Source organism: Macaca fascicularis, chromosome 4, assembly GCF_037993035.2.
Source record: "Macaca fascicularis isolate 582-1 chromosome 4, T2T-MFA8v1.1".
NCBI lineage: Eukaryota > Metazoa > Chordata > Mammalia > Primates > Cercopithecidae > Macaca > Macaca fascicularis.
The window spans coordinates 89,291,287-89,311,383 of NC_088378.1; the positions used below are offsets into that span (position 1 = coordinate 89,291,287).

At 39.3% G+C, this 20,097-nt stretch overlaps 1 pseudogene; it reads right to left on the reverse strand.

Annotated features, from left to right (window-relative positions):
• Window positions 1–11,446: 11,446 nt before the first annotated feature.
• Window positions 11,447–20,097, reverse strand: part of LOC102142079 (ras-related C3 botulinum toxin substrate 1 pseudogene) — a 48,415-nt pseudogene continuing 39,764 nt past the window's right edge.

Genomic DNA, 20,097 nt, shown 5'->3' on the forward strand with positions numbered 1-20,097 from the left:
GTAAACTAGTTCAACCATTATGGAAAACAGTATGGCGATTCCTCAAGGATCTAGAACTAGATGTACCATATGACCCAGCCATCCCATCACTGGGTATATACCCAAAGGATTATAAATCATACTGCTATAAAGACACATGCACACGTATGTTCATTGTGGCACTATTCACAATAGCAAAGACTTGGAATCAACCCAAATGAATCAACCCAAATCAACAGATTGGATTAAGAAAATGTGGCACATATACACCATGGAATACTATGCAGCCATAAAAAAGGATGAGTTTGTGTCCTTTGTAGGGACATGGATGCAGCTGGAAACCATCATTCTCAGCAAACTATCACAAGAACAGAAAACGAAACACCACATGTTCTCACTCATAGGTGGGAACTGAACATTGAGATCACTTGGACTTGGGAAGGGGAACATCACACACTGGGGCCTATTATGGGGAGGGAGGGGGGAGTGATTGCATTGGGAGTTATACCTGATGTAAATGACGAGTTGATGGGTGCTGACGAGTGGATGGGTGCAGCACACCAACATGGCACAGGTATACATATGTAACAAACCTGCACGTTGTGCACATGTACCCTAGAACTTAAAGTATAATAATAAAAAAAAAATGCTCAATATCACTAATGATCAGGGAAATGCAAAACCACAATGCAATACCACCTTACTCCTACAAGAATGGCCATAACCAAAAAATCAAAAAATAGTTGATGTTGGCGTTGATGTGGTGAAAAGGGAACACTTCTACACTGTTGGTGGGACCGTAAACTAGTACAACCACTATGGAAAACACTGTGGATGAAGACGCCTTAAAGAACTAAAAACAGAACTACCATTTGATCTAGCAATCTCACTACTAGGTATCTCCCCAGAGGAAAAGAAGACATTATATGAAAAAGATACTTGCAAATGCATATTTATAGCCACGAAATCTGCAATTGCAAAAATGCGGTACCAGCCCAAATGCCCATCAATCAACAAGTGAATAAAGAAAATGTGTCATGTATATATACCATGGAATACTACTCAGTCATAAAAGGAATGAAATAATGGCATTTGCAGCAACCTGGATGGAATTGGAGACCATTATTCTAAATGAAGTAACTGAAGAATGGAAAACCAAACATTGTATGTTCTTACTCATAAGTGGGAGCTAAGTTACGGGGATGCAAAGGCATAAGAATGATACAATGGACTTTGGGGACTATGGGGGAAAAGGTTAGGCTATGGGGGAAAAGGTTGGGGGAGGAAGGAGGGATAAAATACCGTACATTGGGTACAGTGTACACTGCTTGGGTAATGGGTGCACCGAAATCTCAGAAGTCACCATCAAAGAATTTATTCATGTAACCAAGCACCACCTATTCCCCAAAAATCTATTGAAATAAAAGAATAAAAAATATTTAAGATAAAAAATAAAAAAATAAAAGTTATAATAGAAAAATCAAAAAGAAAAGTGGTTAGAGCATAGAGGATGGTAAAGTTATAAAATACTAGAGTTGTAAGTAGGTAATCATTCCCAAAGAATGGACTGCAGAACAGTCATGAGGAATGTGAAAAGACAAAGAAAAAATCTGAGAGCAAGCAGGTCAAGGACAACACACAAGCTTTCATCTAATCTGGGTTTTCAGCCCTTGCTGTCTCAAAGAAGAGCTGTGAAAGCAACATATTGAAGAGAACACGGAGCAACCAGGATCTCAGACATTCATGATAGGAGAATATAATGATGCAACCACTTTGAAAAACTGGAAGTTCCATAAAAAATGAAACATACATCACCCCCTACATCCCAGAAGTTCTAGTCCTAGGTATTTGTTCAAGGGAAATGAAATCTTATGACAACAAAAAGCTTGCACAAGAAGTTTCATGGCAGCTTTACATATAATAGCCAAAAACTAGAAACAACCCTCATGTCCATCAACAGAAGAATGGATCAATAAAATGTGATACAGTTATACAATGAAATACTAGTCGGAAATATAAAGGAAAAATAGATAATAAATAGATAACTAGATAGATAGATAAATAGATAGATAGATAGATAGATAGATAGATAGATAGATAGATGGACAGATAGATAGAGACAGATAGATATATATGCAACAGGATGAATCTCAACATTGTGCTGAGTGAAAGGGAAGAGTTCACTTAAGATCTGAGCATTTCATTGCATGTAAGTTGTATCTTATATCTGTCAGATTCCAATCAGGAGACAGAACCACACAGTAATTTGAACAGGGGAAGTTTAATATAAAAAATTATTAACTATAAATGGGAGTTAATAGATACTAATAGATAAAGACAAACTTAAAGGATAAATACATAGAAGACATACATAGTAACCAATACCTCTAGCACTGAGGCACAGCACCTAGGGATGAATCAAATACAGAAGAGTCCTCCAGAGCTGGGATCCAAACTTTCACTGGAAAGGACACCCTCCACGTGTGGATGGTGAAGAAGTTCATGTAGACGCTATGCTGGTAGAACTCACTGAGAAGCTGCCTTCTGGGATGCTGAAGGAAGCCCTCAACAAGGTGTTGTACCTCAGAACTTACTGCAAAGCCTCCCACAGAGATGGTGAGCTGGGAAACTACTTCCTTGGTTGCTAGATGAAGCTGCCCACAGAAAGATGCCATGCTGCAGAGCCCACTGAGAAACTGCCCATAGGGGTGGCCCAATAGGAAGCAATCCCCTGGGGTGCTAGGGAATGCTGCCCATGAGGAAGTATCAGCCAATTGTCCTATATGCTCCTGGCTGTCATGCACTGCTGAAGCAATCTCACAGAGCACACTAGGAACCAGAAGAAAAGCCCTTTCATCCTCCAGCATACCTCCATTGCCCTCTAGTGACAAAACATAACACTGTGCCAGCTGGTAATGAAAAAAATGCTTCAGTATCACAAAGCAGGGCAATGAAGGATAGATCTAAAACTGAGAGGCAACAAATAGGTAACTAACACATGCCTCAAGAAGATGAAGAAGGGGGCGGGAGGAAAAGAGGAGGAAGAGGAGAAGGAGGAAGAAGAGAAGGTCATCTGTGGGATTTAAGGTATTATGGAGGATCAGAGACAAACGGAATAGATATGACGAGCTAAACATGAACAATAAATGATAGCTGGTGAACCCTGAGTATTTGCAAAGAGTGCACTAGGCGCAGTATTTCATTTAATAAAATATTTCTAGAAGTTAGTTATTGTTATTCTCATTTTGGTGAAGAAACTGGGACTCAAACGGGATGGACAACTTACCCGAAGGTCACAACACATCCAGATAGTAACAGACCCAAAATTTTCACCCACAACTCTGATTCCAAAGCCTCACTACATTGCATCTCATTGATGATATATAATCATGCCAATGCCAAAATGGAAAGTCAAGATTCTGGCCCCCAGTAATTGCTTTTATAATTATCCCTAAGTCTGTCATTGAATACAAGAAGCTACAGGACTGATTTCAGGTGGCGCTACATTTTTATAATCTTAGTGCGGAACTGGAAAGAGCAATTTGCCCATTCACCCAAGACTAACATCTGGCATAAAGTGAATTGCTCCTATAGACAGTAAACGAGAATAAGCTGGTATTTTTTTCTAAGTCAACTTTAAGACAGCTTTTCAAACAAACACACATTGCCTTTATTCCCAGGACAAAAACCAGAAACTCTACCTAATAGTCCCTGGCTGTTATAATTCTGATGCTTAATATACTTCTATCTATGTAAGCCATATCACATACCTTTCTAATAAGGCAAGGAATAGTGAATAACATCAATTATATCACAATTGTTTCTCTTATAAAGTTAACTAATATTAATAATGGTTATTTGTATTGGAGTTACCATTATCATTACCTTATATCATCCAATACCTATTCTGAAAGTCAAAGAATTATAATGCGGGTGGAGGGGTACTTGGAATTGTCTTGTATAATCACCAGTGACCCATGAGTACATGGTGAACATTTAAAAAATAAGATAATGCTCTCTATTCAATTATTATGCCATAACTGAATCATAATATTTTTCACTTTCTCCCTGAATGACTTCATCCAATTTCTAGACTTTACATATCTACGCTGATAATTTCCAAATTTGTATTTCCAGCACTGAACTCCCTCATGATCCAGATTTCTTATATCTTGTTGACTACTTAGATCTCAAATATGCTTCTCAGATTTAACAATTCCAAAACAGAACTTTTTGTCTGTTTTCCTCCAGTCTTTCACAGCTAATGAATGGCATTATTATCCACCTACTTGCTCAAGCTAAAAACCTAGATGTCATTCTTGATTCTTTTCTTTCCTTATCACCCAAATCCAATTCATCAGCTAGTCATACTATCCCTACCTCAAATAATGTATTAATATATCCATTTCTTTCTAGCTACACTGCCACCTTCCTACTCCAATTTACTATCATTTCTCATTTAGACTACTGATATAGAACTGCTCACCTTACTTAAACCGATGACTGTCCTCAATTCATTCACATTACCGCACGCTGCCAAAAACTATCCAAAAGATTCTTAACTCATTAAGAATAAAATCCACGCTCTTTATCATGGCCTATTAGTCCAAACCCTAATTGCCTCCCTGTATTAGGATTCAATCAGAAAAGAGATCCACTATAAGTGATGTAGAAAAAAGTTTATCATAAGGGTTTGACATTGAGCCCCTAGCAATTGTGAGAGCTAGCAATGATTCTATATAAGAGTGTTGCTTGTATATCTGATGCTGGACTGGAAAGAAGGATGAATGGGAAATGTGAAGTGGGGAGAGCAAGAATGAGCTGAAACCTGCAAGGATGAGCTGGAGCTCATGAATATGAACTAGAACTTATATCTATCTTTTGCTGCACTCAGTCCTCAATTTCAACATTGTGGGTGATTTGCAGAGGAAGTTAACACTCTTTATGGTAGATTTAGGCCACATACCTGGTCTACAATTAGGAGGAGCTAAAGAAGGCCTTTCAGCAGCAGTTGAAGTAGCCGTAGGCTTGGCTGCTGTCACGTGCCACTAATGTGAGCCAACAGAGCAGAGACAGTGTGTGAACTGCAGCAGAACCTGACACTACACATACCGTCTGAACACAAACGCAACTGATGCTTCACTTATGCCTCCCAAATCTCATGGAAATTTTTTTTGTCACCAACCCTAAACAGAACTATATGAGAAAGGGAATTCTTGTAAATGCAGTTCCAGCTTAGCTAGGTTAACAAAGCATAAAGCCACTACTAACCACTCTTGTCAACGTGGCCCAAACATACTTCTTTTAACCATACCTAATTTCCAAATAAAGATAAATTATGCTTCTGTCTCATATAATGCAACTATCCTTTGTAAAACTGAAAATATGTTAAACTTCTCAAGGGTCTATAACATTTCTTTGTCTATTTTGGGGTAGTATTTATTCTTCTCATAGCTAAGTCACACTCTCCCTTTGATATTCTGTAATTTAAACACTGAGCTATAAGAAGTGGTTAACTGATAAATGTTTAGCAAACAGCTCCCCAAAGGGGAAAAAGCCCTTATACATAGATTTTGCCAGTTTCTGTGGTATTAATACTCCTATCATGGCCAATTTTATCCCACCAAATGTGATATCACTGAACACAGAGTTAGGAAGAGGTAGGAGGCTGCACATCAATATGTAGTAGTTCCATTATACAGATACAGTATACATAAATAACTTCAGGAGTACAGATAATACTAAAATATAATAAAATAATTCAAAAATGATGAGACTTGGGGAGCTGGAAAGTCTATCTGTAGGGCAAGCTTGCAGGTTGGAAATTTAGGTAAGAATTGATGTTGCAGTCTTGAATCTTAAATCTGCAGGGCAGACCAGCAAGTAGGAAACTGGCAGTATCTTTACATTACAGTATTGAGACAGAATTCCTTATTTTCCAAGAAACCTCAATTTTTGTTCTTAAGGACTTCAACTGATTGGATGGAATGCACTCATTTCAAGAAAGGTAATCTTCTGTACTTAAAATCAACTGATTGCAAATGTTTGCCATGTTTATAAAATAGCTTCACAACATCTTTACTAGTGGTTGACAAAATAACTGGGCAGTAGCCTAGCCAAGATGACAGATAAAATTTACCTTCACACCATCTGAATGCAAATTGCTGTTATCTTTACTAACAAATATAGGGAAAAAGGCATTCATTAGTTCAATAGCTACGTGCCATGTGTCAGGAAATATGTGTTGATTTGTTCCTGTTGAGAGACAATTCTCTAGGGATCTCTCACATTTCTACACATTATGTATTACCTTTTGTTATGCACTATCTTTTCAAGAATGTTTTCTTAAAAACATCAAAAGCAATTGCAACAAAAGCAAAAATTGGCAAATGGGACCTAATTAAACTAAAGAGCTTCTGCACAGCTAAAGAAGCTATCATCAGAGTGAACAGATAGCCTACGGAATGGGAGAAAATTTTTGCAATCTATCCATCTGACAAAGTTCTAATATCCAGAATCTACAAGAAACTTAAACAAATTTACAAGAAAAAAAACAAACAGCCCCATCAAAAAGTGGGCAAAGGACACGGACAGACACTTCTCAAAAGAAGACATATATGCGGTCAACAAACACATAAATAAAAGTTCAACATCATTGACCATCAAAGAAATGCAAACCAAAACCACAGTCAGAATAGTGATTAAAAAGTCAAAAAACAACAGATGCTGGCAAAGCTGTAGAGAAACAGGATTGCTTTTACACTGTTGGTGGGAATGTAAGTTAGTTCAACCACTGTGGAAGACAGTGTGGCAATTCCTCAAGGATTTACAACCAGAAATACCATTTGTCCCAGCAATCCCATTACTGGGTATATATGCAAAGGAATATAAATCATTCTATTATAAAGATACATGCACACCTATGCTTATTGCAGCATTATTTACAATAGCAAAGACACAGAATCAACCCAAATGCCCATCAATGATAGGCTGGATAAAGAAAATGTGGCATATACACACCATGGAATACTATGCAGCCATAAAAAGAAATGAGATTATGTCCTTTGCAGAGACATGGATGGAGCTGGAAGCCATTATCCTCAGCAAACTAACTCAGGAACAGAAAACCAAACAGTGCGTGTTCTCATTTATAAGTAGGAGTTGAACAATAAGAACACATGGACACAGGGAGGGGAACGACACACACCAGGGCCTGTCAGGGGGTGGGGTAGGGGGAGGGAGAGCGTCAGAATAAATAGCTAATGTATGCTGGGCTTAATACCTAGGTGATGGGTTGATAGGTGCAGCAAACCACTATGGCACATGTTATCTATGTAACAAACCTGCGTGTCCTGCACAACTATCCTGGAACTTAAGATAAAATAAAATAAAATTTTTTTTAAAAAGTTTGCTTAGCAAAAAGTCTTGGAAGATAGAAATAGTGTATCCCTCTGAGACAGAGGACAGATTTCTTTGTTGTATAGGATAGTAAAGAAAATGTCTCCTTCCAGAGAAAATATTGCACAGGTTTACCAGCAATACTTTTAAAAGGTCAAGGTTCCCTAAGGTTAGGGATCCTCAGCTCTAACATAGAATGTTCAAATTTTACCCAGGGTCCTCCACATTTCTTTATGAGACTTTTGAAGCAAGGAGAACCAATGCAAACATGAAACTCATGCTATTTGCTGTAATGTGAATCATACAAAGGCTACAGTCTCTGATGAAGGAGTCTCATATCATCTGCCAGCATGTATAAAACTGTAGTATGCTAACTTATTACCTTGAAAATATAGTAAAACCTCAGACACTTCACAATTCTTGATAGCTCCAGTTATGAAATCATATTTGGAATAGCAGTTGTAATTAGTTACATTTACGATAATTTGACGTTATTCTCCAAGACCCATTATCTTCTGTAGAGGATCAAATAGCAGTTTGAAGGAGGATGTGGTAGGAATGACTGTCCTGCATTCTTAAGTCCTTGATTACTGCACTAATGTCTATATCTTTTACAGAAACACAGGCTTGCATGTGGCTTACTACTGGTAGGTAGAGACAGTTCTAATGCCTTCTACTTGGCCTTTCCCACCATATTAGCCCTAATTCCATGAAGTAGGGAATCAATGTGGAGATTCTGCCAGGCGCCAACTATGTCTGGCTTAACTCTGCATTCTGGAACTGAAGAAATAAACCACACAGTGGTTTCTGAGACCCACCTGACTCACTATGAGAAAAATGTGAGCTACTGGTCTTACTCTGACTGGTGGACCCAGTAGTATTTTGGGTCTATAGACATGAGTATCAGTGGCGAGTATCCAGTAATATCCAAAAAGTTTCACTAGTCCCCTTTCCCCCAATGTACAGTCAACTTGGAAAATGGCTGCAGGCCCCTTTGGGGAAGACTAGGAGGAAGATTTTCAGTACAAATTTTTGGCATGAAGCAGGGTCTTTTCTCAAGGTAAATGGCCTCTCTTCCATTTACAGAACCCTAGGTCATGAGCTGGCTCAAATCTAGGAATTGATTGGGAACTGCAACTCTGTATTGTGATGCTTCAAGTCAGACTTCTATCCACTAGACCTAGAGCTTTTCAGCATCAATAAATCCAGGAAGATTTTAAAGGCTGCCTATCTATTTAAGTTTTAGGTAATTCGTGATTGATTAATCAATGCCAAAATATCTCTGTGGGTTAAACCATTTTGATTACTACTTCCTTTTGTTGCCCATTATGATAACCACTCTGACCTTAATTCTGGAGATTCAATGACTCAACCTGGTCTCTGCCAGTCCTTTCCAGCATAACCATGAATAAGGAAGCCAAGTTCACTGGTAGGTCCACTGTTCCCAGCCCACAAAGAATAAGCACCACAGAAGTCTTCAATGATGCTGAAGCTCCCCTCACGAGTGTATCTCCCACCACCTTGGTGAAAGAAGTGTCCTCTGGACTCTCTCAAAGCACATGTTTAAGAGGTAGGTGAGCAGAGCTTACAGGATAAATCCACTCAGTATTCCAGATCCTCTGAATCTTTGGATACCCTCTTTTGCAGCATATCAGGAAAGTTTTAGTTTTTCATCTTCATTTAGTATATATCGCCTTTGGATTCAGGTTTTGGTCACAATCAAGCCAAATAAGAGCCACTCCTAAATGCTCAAGCTGATACATTGAACCCAGAATCTGAACTAATGAACCCATATTAATAAATTCAGCCCAGGCCAGCATTATATTTCTTCTACCCTGATTCAACACCTTCAAGATCTACTCCCACATGTTTCCCAGATTTCTGTTTATACAAATTGGAAAATACTGCAAATATTTTAGTATATATCACCCTACCATTTGGGTAACACTTTTTACCTTGCTCTCTGGATCCTGCAACTTTGGTTTAGTAATAGGTCTAGAAGCAATGACAGGTATTTGGGAGAAGCTCCTGATGAGGATAATCAGTCCCTTGCAAATACATCAGTAGAGGCAGGAGAGAATCTAATATTCTCAGGTAGGAGAAGGAGGGTTGCTCCTACTGGCAAGAAAAATGCAGCATAATTTAGAAGTTGAAGATAGGCTTCATCAAAAAGTACCGATTTTTCCTTATCCTAATTTTCAGGGTACCACTCCTTTCCAATCAATGTCCTAACATTAATACAAAAGACCTAGAGAAATTGGAAACCCAAATTATCCTGTCAGTCAGCCCCTCCTGAGCTCAGACTTCAGGTTTTCTTTTCAGAAATCAGTCCTGCAGCTATAGGAGAAAAGTGTGTTCTTAGAACAGTTATAGAAGTTTCCAGGAACTTAAAGCCCTGAGCCCATCATTTTCTTTCTACTTGTAGAATCAACTACCCAATCCTGTTACACTCCTTGTTTTCATTTAAATGTTCCATGGCAGGGAATGGTGAGTCACCTAAGGACTTGCCTTTTATAGGCATTAAATTACAAGTGTCTACAGATGGTGATTTAAGTAAGCATTTTACCTCTGCATGTTATGAACTAACAGTGTCTCCTTTGCCACTGGAAACAGGATTATTATCCCTCTAAATCTAACCTGAAGAGAGAACTGATATCAGAGAATCCAGAACCAACTCAGAGAACCTAGAACTCACTCAGAGAACCAACCCTTCCTTAAGCTTCCATTCCTCTAGAACCACTTCCTATACTAAATTCTGTGTCAGTTTAGGTTTCATCAAGATTTATTATAGGAGTTTGACTGTAAGCAATTATAGAAGGTAAAGAGTCTATATAAGGCTGTTGCCTCTACATCTGGTGCCCAGCTGGAGTTAGCAAAGTAGGTAATCTGGAAGGAAAGACAACTGGAGGAGAGCAGGAACTAACAGGAACCCCAAAGAACAAGCTGGACCCCAAAGAACGAGTTGAACACCAACAGATTAACTGGTACATGCATCTGTCTCTCACCACCTCTAAGCTTTCAACTTGGATTATATAAGTGACCTGAAGGAAAATCTAGTGCCCTTCACCACATACACATACACATGAACATGTACACAAACACACACACAGCACAGTATTCAGAGAGGCTTAGGAAACATTCTGGCAGTAGCTAAAGGAGCTGCAAGCTGTCCTACACCACCAAGTTGAGCCAGCAGAGCAGCTGACCTAATGTGTCTCTTTTCTATCCTTCAGTCCATAAGTGGTGGCTTCATCTTAGGGCTGATGTTTTCAGGGTTGGAGGATGTTTGTCAGCAGTCAGGGTCCAATGCTTCTTAGTTCATGTTCAGCAGGGCTTCCATCAGAGCATTCTAGTAAAAGGGACTGGATTCATTAGCTTAGGTCTTGTGCTCATACCTGTACCAATGACTGAGGCCAGGAATAAAATCTTCTGATTCATTTAAGCCAGTTGGGGACCTGGATATGGCGAGAGACCGATGCAGGCACCAGAGCAGGGAGAGAGGGGCTGCATGGGAAAGGGTTCCTGAAAAAAAGATCTGCCTACTATTAGTAAAAAGAGGGAAGGAATTGATGCTGGCCAAGCCACTAAAAATGTTCACTTCAGAGAGCAATGAGGAGCAAGAAATAATTTATACAGTGGAAAGAGTTGATATGAAGGTAGAAAAGTGAATGATAAGAAAAAGCTAAGTAAGGAGATATCTGGAGAAATAACACTTCCAGCAGAAGAAGTACCAAGTACAAAGGCTCTGAGGTGGAAATTCCAAGAACAGAAACATGTTGGTGTGATTGCAGTGGTGGGCAATGTCAGAGAGATGGGACAGTGTGGTAACTTAGTATTATGTCAATTTAGCTAAGCTGGAGCTACATTTCCCCAAATTCCCTTCCTTGTATGGTTTCAGATTAGGACTGGCCACATGCAGTATTTCTGTGAGATTTAAAAAGCAGAAATAAAGCAGTAGCCATGTTTACATCCAGAAGACTGGTGTATGATCAGGCACTGTTGCATTTCTTACATACTTGTTGTTGCTCCACTGTCTCAACCTGGTGGTGTTGAATAGCCTGCAGCTCCTTCAGCTTTTGCCAGAATCTTCCCTAAGCCTCTCTGAAAACTGGGCCCCGGGCTCTAGGCTGTTGGGGGCAGGGGTAAGGAGGGTGAAGGGCATTAGCTTTTCCTGAAGGTCACTCATATCATCCAAGTTAAAGACCTGGAGGTGGTGAGAAACAGACGTAGGCATAAGTTCATTGAATGAGGTTTTCTTTTTTTTAATTTTAACAAAAATCATCATAAATAATGCACCCTTATCAGACTATACTGTTTTATTACCTTGAAAGCAAGTGGCACTTCACTATCTGTAATTATTTTGTTTACTTTTTGTCTTTTTTTTTTTTTTTTTTTTTTTTTTGAAATGGAGTCTCACTCTATTGTTTAGGCTAGAGTGCAGTGATGCAATCTTGGCTCATTGCAACCTCCGCCTCTCAGGTTCAAGTGATTGTCCTGCTTCAGCCTCCCAAGTAGCTGGGATTACAAGCCCCTGTCACCATGCCTGGCTATTTTTTGTATTTTTAGTAGAGACGGGGTTTCACCATGTTGGCCAGGCTGGTCTCGAACTCCTGACCTCAAGTGATCCACCCACCTCAGCCTCCCAAAGTGCTGGAATTACAAGCATGAGCCACTGCTCCTGGCCCTACTTTTTGTCTTGTTTTTAACTTCTGCATCCTCTGCTAGAATGTAAACTCAATGAAAGCAGAGACTTTGAGTCTTCTAATCCAAACTCCCAGAGCAACACCCAACACACAAAAGAATTCAAAAATACCTAAGGAATGAAAGCATAAAATGGATGAAGATACGGTCTTCTCTTTCCATAGAAGGTAAAATGCAGAAGAAGTACTATGCTGCCATCAAACATTGACATGTTTTAATTCAGTTGGTCCAGAAATCAACTTTTTGTGTTGATTTTGTTATTTCTTTTGTTCTGATTTGTGCCTTTCTTTTGTTCTGATTTGATCATTTTCTTTAGAGCTGAGCTCTACATGAAATAGTTGTGACCATAACAAAATTGCTAAATGGCTATCATGCCTGGCATTGTAAAGCATCATAGGTGTTCGACTGAAATGTATAACCAATGATTCAGATTGCTATGTAATGGAACAGCCAACCTTTTAATGTTTCTCAATTCCCTAAGCAGCAGGTGCTGATTTTCCACTTACACATCCTAGAAACACAGGCATTGTTTTTCCATTAAAGAGTGTTTAAAGACCCTCTAGGAATTTCATCGGCTGACTATATTTGTTACAGTTTTGAAAAGGAAGGCAACAACAACAGAGCCTACAGCTAATCCTTAGGAAGACAAAGATATAAACCTCCTCATCCACCCTCAGGATTTATTTTCTAATTTTCTTTTTGCTTTTCATCACCTGATTTTTATGCAGCTTAGAGAAGTATGCAGTAAAAAGGGTCACAGTTTCCAAAACATATGCTTTCTCAGGCAATCTTTAATGTGCCAGGAACTATGGTAACTAGAAGTGCAAACTCAAGAAACATAGTGATCAACTCTGTGGCTCTGCTGCAGGACCTCTGTGCAGGAGAATGCTTCCAATCTTTTCTTTTTTTTTCCTCCCATGTTGTGGAGTCCTAAACACTGATATTTTTATAGCACCCTGAAGCAGTGTGTGACATTTGATAAATATTTTAACAATGATAATCATACTTATCTGAAGAGTCAGCTATCCCAAGAAGAATGTAGATTTTAGATACCTGCATTCCAACTAATTTCTTCCTGGAAGTCATATACCTATATGGCTTCCTCCTGAAACCGTCTCTCAACAGACGCAAGATACTCCCAAAAAAATCCTAGGTATAACAGGCAGGAGAGGATAATATAGAATTGAAAGTTACTTGAAATGATCAATACCCCAGTTCCAGACAATTATACACTAAACTATTGCACACATGTGCATCTCAACACTATTTCCAAGACCTCTAAAAATGATCTAGTTTTAATATCTCATTTTCCTCCATAACCAGAAAATGTTCTAGATAGCTTATAATTCTGTCTGGGAGAGTAGTTGTTAGAATTAAATTAGGTAAGGTGCATAGAAAGTGCTTAACTCATTGCCTGTACCAGGATGCTCTTTTAAAAAGACATAACAACTCTCTCCCAGGTATAGTAAAGAGGACGATAGTAAACTGTTAATTGGGTCTATCTGCCCCATTGCTTATACATGATTAGTGTGTTTATTACAAGATTGAAATTGTTCAACATTTTAGAGAAAGAGAAAAAGAGCACTAACATAAAATTTTGATATTTTAAGTTAAAACTGTAGTGTTTACTATGAGCCTAAAGCTATGGCAAATAAAATCAGAGCTCAGAAAAGTAGAAGAAAGTCAGGAACAGTGCCTCTGTCTTTCGCCTGCAGTTGGCCATTTCCTCTTCTTTTGTGTTTATACAGAAGGAGATGAACTACCATTGGTGCTTAAAAATTGTACTCTTAAGTAACTGCTGCGGATTCAATGTTTGAATTTATATATTCATATAAATTCAAAATTTATATGCTGAAGCCTTAACTCCCAGTGGAGTTAAACAATAGAAATTTATTGTCCCACAGTTCCGGAAGCTAGAAGGTAAAGGTCTGGCAGGGTTGGTTTCTAGTGAGGGTCCTCTTTGTAGCTTGCAGGCAGTAGCCTTCTAACTGTGTTTTCACAAGGCAGGTGAGTGAGGAACACTTTCTGGTGTCTTTTCCTATAAGGAAACTAATAATTTTGACCTAATTTAACCTTAATTACACTCCTAGAGGCCTCATCTTCAAATATAGCCCTGCCCAGTGAGGAAGGATGGATCCAGGTCCCACCTACAGAAACAGTCTGGCCACAATCTGCCACAGTCACTGTGCTATGCCCTGGGGCATAATGCCTAGTCCAAACCGCCCAGCCTCCCTAGCACTGGCAGGGGAAAACCACTGACTAGAGCTGCAGTAACGGTGGTCGCTTCTCCCCTTAGGGACTCGGTCATCTTAGGCAGACTGTAGGCTGCTGTACTGGTCAGCCGGGATTCCAAGCCAGTGGGTCTTAGCCTGCGGGGATCCATGGGGGTGAGACCCGCTGAGCAAGGTTGGTTGACTCCCTGGCCTCGGGCCACTTTCCACAAGAATGGACAGATATCCTGCCTCTCTGGAGTTCTGGGAGCCTCCAGATTATGTAAAAACTCCTGTAGCTCAGTGCCAGCCCAAACAGATGCCCAACAGAGCAGCTATGCCATGGGTCTGCCCAATTTTGTGGTTGGGACGCAAGGCCCTGGCAGTGTAGGCTCATGAGGGAACCTCTTGACCCACGGGTTGCAAAAATCCATGGGAAAAGCTCGTGCCCCCGGTTGGTAGTACATTCCCTCGCCTCCTCCCTTGGCTGGGGAAAAGAAGGTCACTTTGCCCCATGCAGCTCCCAGGTGAAGCTGTCACCTCATTCTGCTTTGCCTTGCTCTCCATGGGTTGCACCAGCTGCCTAATCAGTTCCAAAGAAAAAATCTGGGTGCCTCAGTTGGAAATGCAGAAATCACTCACCTTTTTGTTCGTCTCAGTCGGAGCTGCAGATGAGACCTGTTTCTACTCAGCCATCTTGGCCTTTCCCCTTTCTTTTCTTCTTATAAAGCCACCAGTTCAATCATGAGGGCCCCAATATGATGACCTTATCTAATTCTAATTATTTTCTAAAGGTCTTACCCCCAAATACCATTAACATACAAGTTAGGAGATTAAGTTTCCAAAACATGAAATCTTATAGACAAATTCAAACCATATCACAGTCCAAGCAGACTAACACAGTAAACATCACCAGTTCCTTTTTCTTCTCTAAAATTTACAGTCCGTGATATACTTGAGATAATATATATGAAAATACCCTGAAAAGAGAACAAGTGCAAAAATGGAAGATGATCATCACACTACTTGAAAATGTGAGTTTTGTATTTTTTTTTTTTTTTGGGTCTTCTGTCACTGTATTTTGGGCATGTTTCTTTTTTTTTTTTTTTTAAATATACTTTAAGTTCAACAGTACATGTGCACAACATGCAAGTTTGCTACATATGTATCCATGTGCCATGTTGGTTTGCTGCACCCATTAATTCATCATTTACATTAGGTGTCTCTCCTAAGGCTATCCCTCCCCCAAGTCGCCAACCAATGACAGGCCCTGGTGTGCGATGTTCCCTGCCCCGGGTCCAAGTGTTCTCATTGTTCAGTTCCCACCAATGAGTGAGAACATGCAGTGTTTGGTTTTCTGTTCCTGTGTTAGTTTGCTGAGAATGATGGTTTCCAGCTTCATCCATGTCCCTGCAAAGGACACGAACTCATCCTTTTTTATGGCTGCATAGTATTCCATGGTTTATAGGTGCCACATTTTCTTTATCCAGTTTATCATTGACAGGCATTTGGGTTGGCCCCAAGTCTTTCCTATTGTGAATAGTGCTGCAATAAACATACGTGTGCATGTGTCTTTATAGTAGCATGACTTATAATCCTTTGGGTATATACCAAGTAATGGGATCACTGGATCAACTCGTATTTCTAGTGCTAGATCCTTGAGGAATCACCACACTATCTTCCACAATCATTGAACTAGTTTACACTCCCACTAACATTAGTGTAAAAGTGTTCCTATTTCTCCACATCCTCTCCAGCATCTGTTGTTTCCTGACTTTTTAATGATCACCATTCTAATTGGCATGAGATAGTATCTCACTATGGTTTTGATTTACATTTCTCTGATGACCAGGAATGATGAGCATTTTTTCATGTGTCTGTTGGCTGCATAAATATCTTCTTTTGAGAAGTGTCTCTTCATATACTTTTCCCACTTTTTGATGGGATTGTTTTTTTCTTGTAAATTTGATTAAGTTCTTTGTAGATTGTGGATATTAGCCCTTTGTCAGATGAATAGATTGCAAAATTTTTCTCCCATTCCGTAGGTTGCCTGTTCACTCTGATGGTAGTTTCTTTTGCTATGCAGAAGCTCTTTAACTTAATTAGATTCCATTTGTCTGTTTTAGCTCTTGTTGCCATTGCTTTTGGTGTTTTAGTCATGAAGTCCTTCCCCATGCCTATGTCCTCAATGGTATTGCCTAGGTTTTCTTCTAGGGTTTTTATGATTTTAAGTCTAACATTTAAGTATTTAATCCATCTTGAATTAATTTTTGTATAAGATGTAAGGAAGTGATCCAGTTTCAGCTTTCTACATATGGCTAGCCAGTTTTCCCAGCACCATTTATTAAATAGGGAATCCTTTCCCCATTTCTTGTTTCTCTCAGGTTTATCAAAGATCAGATGGCTATAGATGTGTGGTGTTATTTCTGAGGGCTCTGTTCCACTGGTCTATCTCTCTGTTTTAGTACCAGTACCATGCTGCTTCGGTTACTGTAGCCTTGTAGTATAGTTTGAAGTCAGGTAGTGTGATACCTCCAGTTTTGTTCTTTTTGCTTAGGATTGTCTTGGCAATGCAGGCACTTTTTTGGTTCCATGTGAACATTAAAGTAGTTTTTTCTAATTCTGTGAAGAAAGTCATTGGTAACTTCATGGGTATGGCATTGAATCTATAAATTACCTGGGGCAGTATGGCCATTTTCACAATATTGATTCTTCCTATCCATGAGAATGGAATGTTCTTCCATTTGTTTGTGTCCTCTTTTATTTCCTTGAGCAGTGGTTTGTAGGTCTACTTGAAGAGGTCCTTCACATCCCTTGTAAGTTGGATTCCTAGGTTTTTATTCCCATGGTAGCAATTGTGAATGGGAGTTCACTCATGATTTGGCTGTCTGCCTGTCTGTTATTGGTGTATAGGAATGCTTGTGATTTTTGCACACTGATTTTGTATCCTGAGACTTTGCAGAAGTTGCAAAGCTTAAGGAGATTTTGGGCTGAGATGATGGGGTTTTCTAAATATACAATTATGTCATCTGAAAACAAGGACAATTTGACTTCCTCTTTTCTTAATTGAATACACTTTATTTCTTTCTCTTGCCTGATTACACTGGTCAGAACTTCCAGCACTATGTTGAATAGGAGTGGTGAGAGAGGGCATCCCTGTCTCGTGCCCATTTTCAAAGGGAATGCTTCCAGTTTTTGTCCATTCAGTATGATATTGGCAGTGGGTTTGTCATAAATAGCTCTTATTATTTTGAGATATGTTCCCTCAATACCTAGTTTATTGAGAGTTTTCAGCATGAAATGCTGTTGAATTTTGTCAAATGCCTCTTTTGCAACTATTGAGATAATCATGTGGTTTTTTGCATTAGTTCTGTTTATGTGATGGATTATGTTTATTGATTTGCATATGTTGAACCAGCCTTGCATCCCAGAGATGAAGTCAGCTTGATTGTGGTGGATAAACTTTTTGATGTGCTGCTGGATTCGGTTTGCTGGTATTTTCTTGAACATTTTTGCATTCATGTTCATGAGGGATATTGGTCTAAAATTCTCTTTTTTTGTTGTGCCTCTGCCAGTGTTTGGTATCAGGATGATGCTGAACTCATAAAATGAGGTAGGGAGGATTCCCTCTTTTTCTATTGATTGGAATAGTTTCAGAAGGAATGGTACCAGCTCCTCTTTGTACCTCTGGTAGAATTCAGCTGTGAATCCGTCTGGTTCTGGACTTTTTTTGGTTGGTAGGCTACTAATTATTGCCTCAATTTCAGAGCCTGTTATTGGTCTATTCTATTTCTTCCTGGTTTAATCTTGAGAGGGTGCATGTGTCCAGAAATTTATCCATTTCTTCTAGATTTTCTAGATTATTTGTGTAGAAGTGTTTAGAGCATTCTCTGATAGTAGTTTGTATTTCTGTGGGGTCAGTGGTGACATTCCCTTTATCATTTTTTATTGCATCTATTTGATTCTTCTCTCTTTTCTTCTTTATTAGTCTTGCTGACAGTCTATCAATTTTGTTGATCTTTTCAATAAACCAGCTCCTGGATTCATTGATTTTTTGAAGGGTTTTTTTGTGTCTCTATCTCCTTCAGTTCTGCTCTGATCTTAGTTATTTCTTGCCTTCTGCTAGCTTTTGAATGTGTTTGCTCTTGTTTCTCTAGCTCTTTTAATTGCGATGTTAGGGTGCTGATTTTAGATCTTTCCAGCTTTCTCTTGTGGGCATTTAGTGCTGTAAATTTCCCTCTACACACTGCTTAAATGTATACCAGGGATTCTGGTACGTTGTGTCTTTGTTCTCATTGGTTTCAGAGAACATCTTTATTTCTGCCTTCATTTCGTTATGTACCCAGTAGTCATTCAGAATCAGGTTGTTCAGTTTCTGTGCAGTTGTGCAGTTTTGAGTGAATTTCTTAATCCTGAGTTCTAATTTGTTTGCACTGTGGTCTTAGAGACAGTTTGTTGTGATTTCTGTTCTTTTACATTTGCTGAGGAGTGCTTTACTTCCAACTATGTACTCCATTTTGGAATAAGTGATGTGGTGCTGAGAAGAATGTATATTCTGTTGATTTGGGTTGGAGAGTTCTGTAGATGTCTATTAGGTCCACTTGGTGCAGAGCTGAGTTCAAGTCCTGGATATCTTTGTTCACTTTCTGTCTCGTTGGCCGGTCTAATATTGACACTGGGGTGTTAAAGTCTCCCATTATTATTGTGTGGGAGTCTAAGTCTCTTTGTAGGTATCTAAGGACTTGCTTTATTAATCTGAGTGCTCCTGTATTGGGTGCATATATATTTAGGATAGTTAGCTCTTCTTGTTGAATTGATCCCTTTACCATTATGTAATGTCCTTCTTTGTCTCTTTGATCTTTGTTGGTTTAAAGTCTGTTTTATCAGAGACTAGGATTGCAACCCATGCTTTTTTTTTTTGCTTTCCATTTGCTTGGTAGATCTTCCTCCATCCCTTTATTTTGAGCCCACGTGTGTCTCTGCACATGAGATAGGTCTCCTGAATACAGCACTCTGATGGGTCTTGAGTCTTTATCCAATTTGCTAGTCTGTGTCTTTTAATTGGGGCATTTAGCCTATTTATATTTAAGGTTAATATTGTTATATGTGAATTTGATCCTGTCATTGTGATGTCTGCTGGTTATTTTGCCTGTTAATTGATCCAGTTTCTTCATAGCATCGATGGTCTTTAGAATTTGGCATGTTTTTGCAGTGGCTGATACCGGTTGTTGCTTTCCATGTTTAGTGCTTCCTTCAGGAGCTCTTGTAAAGCAGGCCTGGTGGTGACAAAATCTCTCAGTATTTTCTTGTTTGTAAAGGACTTTATCTCTCCTTCACTTATGAAGCTTAGTTTGGCTGGATATGAAATTCTTGGTTGAAAATTCTTTTCTTTAAGAATGTTGAATATTGCCCCCATTCTCTTCTTGCTTGTAGGGTTTCTGCTGAGAAATCCACTGTTAGTCTGATGGGCTTCCTTTTGTGAGTACCTTGCCCTTTCTCTCTGGCCGCCCTTAACACTTTTTCCTGCATTTCAACCTTGGTGAATCTGATAATTATGTGTCCTGGGGTTGCTCTTCTTGAGGAGTATCTTTGTGGTGTTCTGTGTATTTCCTGAATTTGAATGTTGGCCTGCCTTGCTCGGTGGGCTGCATCCACTGTCCAACCAGGCCCAGTGAGTTGAACCAAGTACCTCAGTTGGAAATGTAGAAATCACCCGTCTTCTGCATCAATCACACTGGGAGCTGCACACTGGAGCTGCTCCTATTTGGCCATCTTGGAACCTACTCGAGCTTTCTATCTTTTAAAAGCA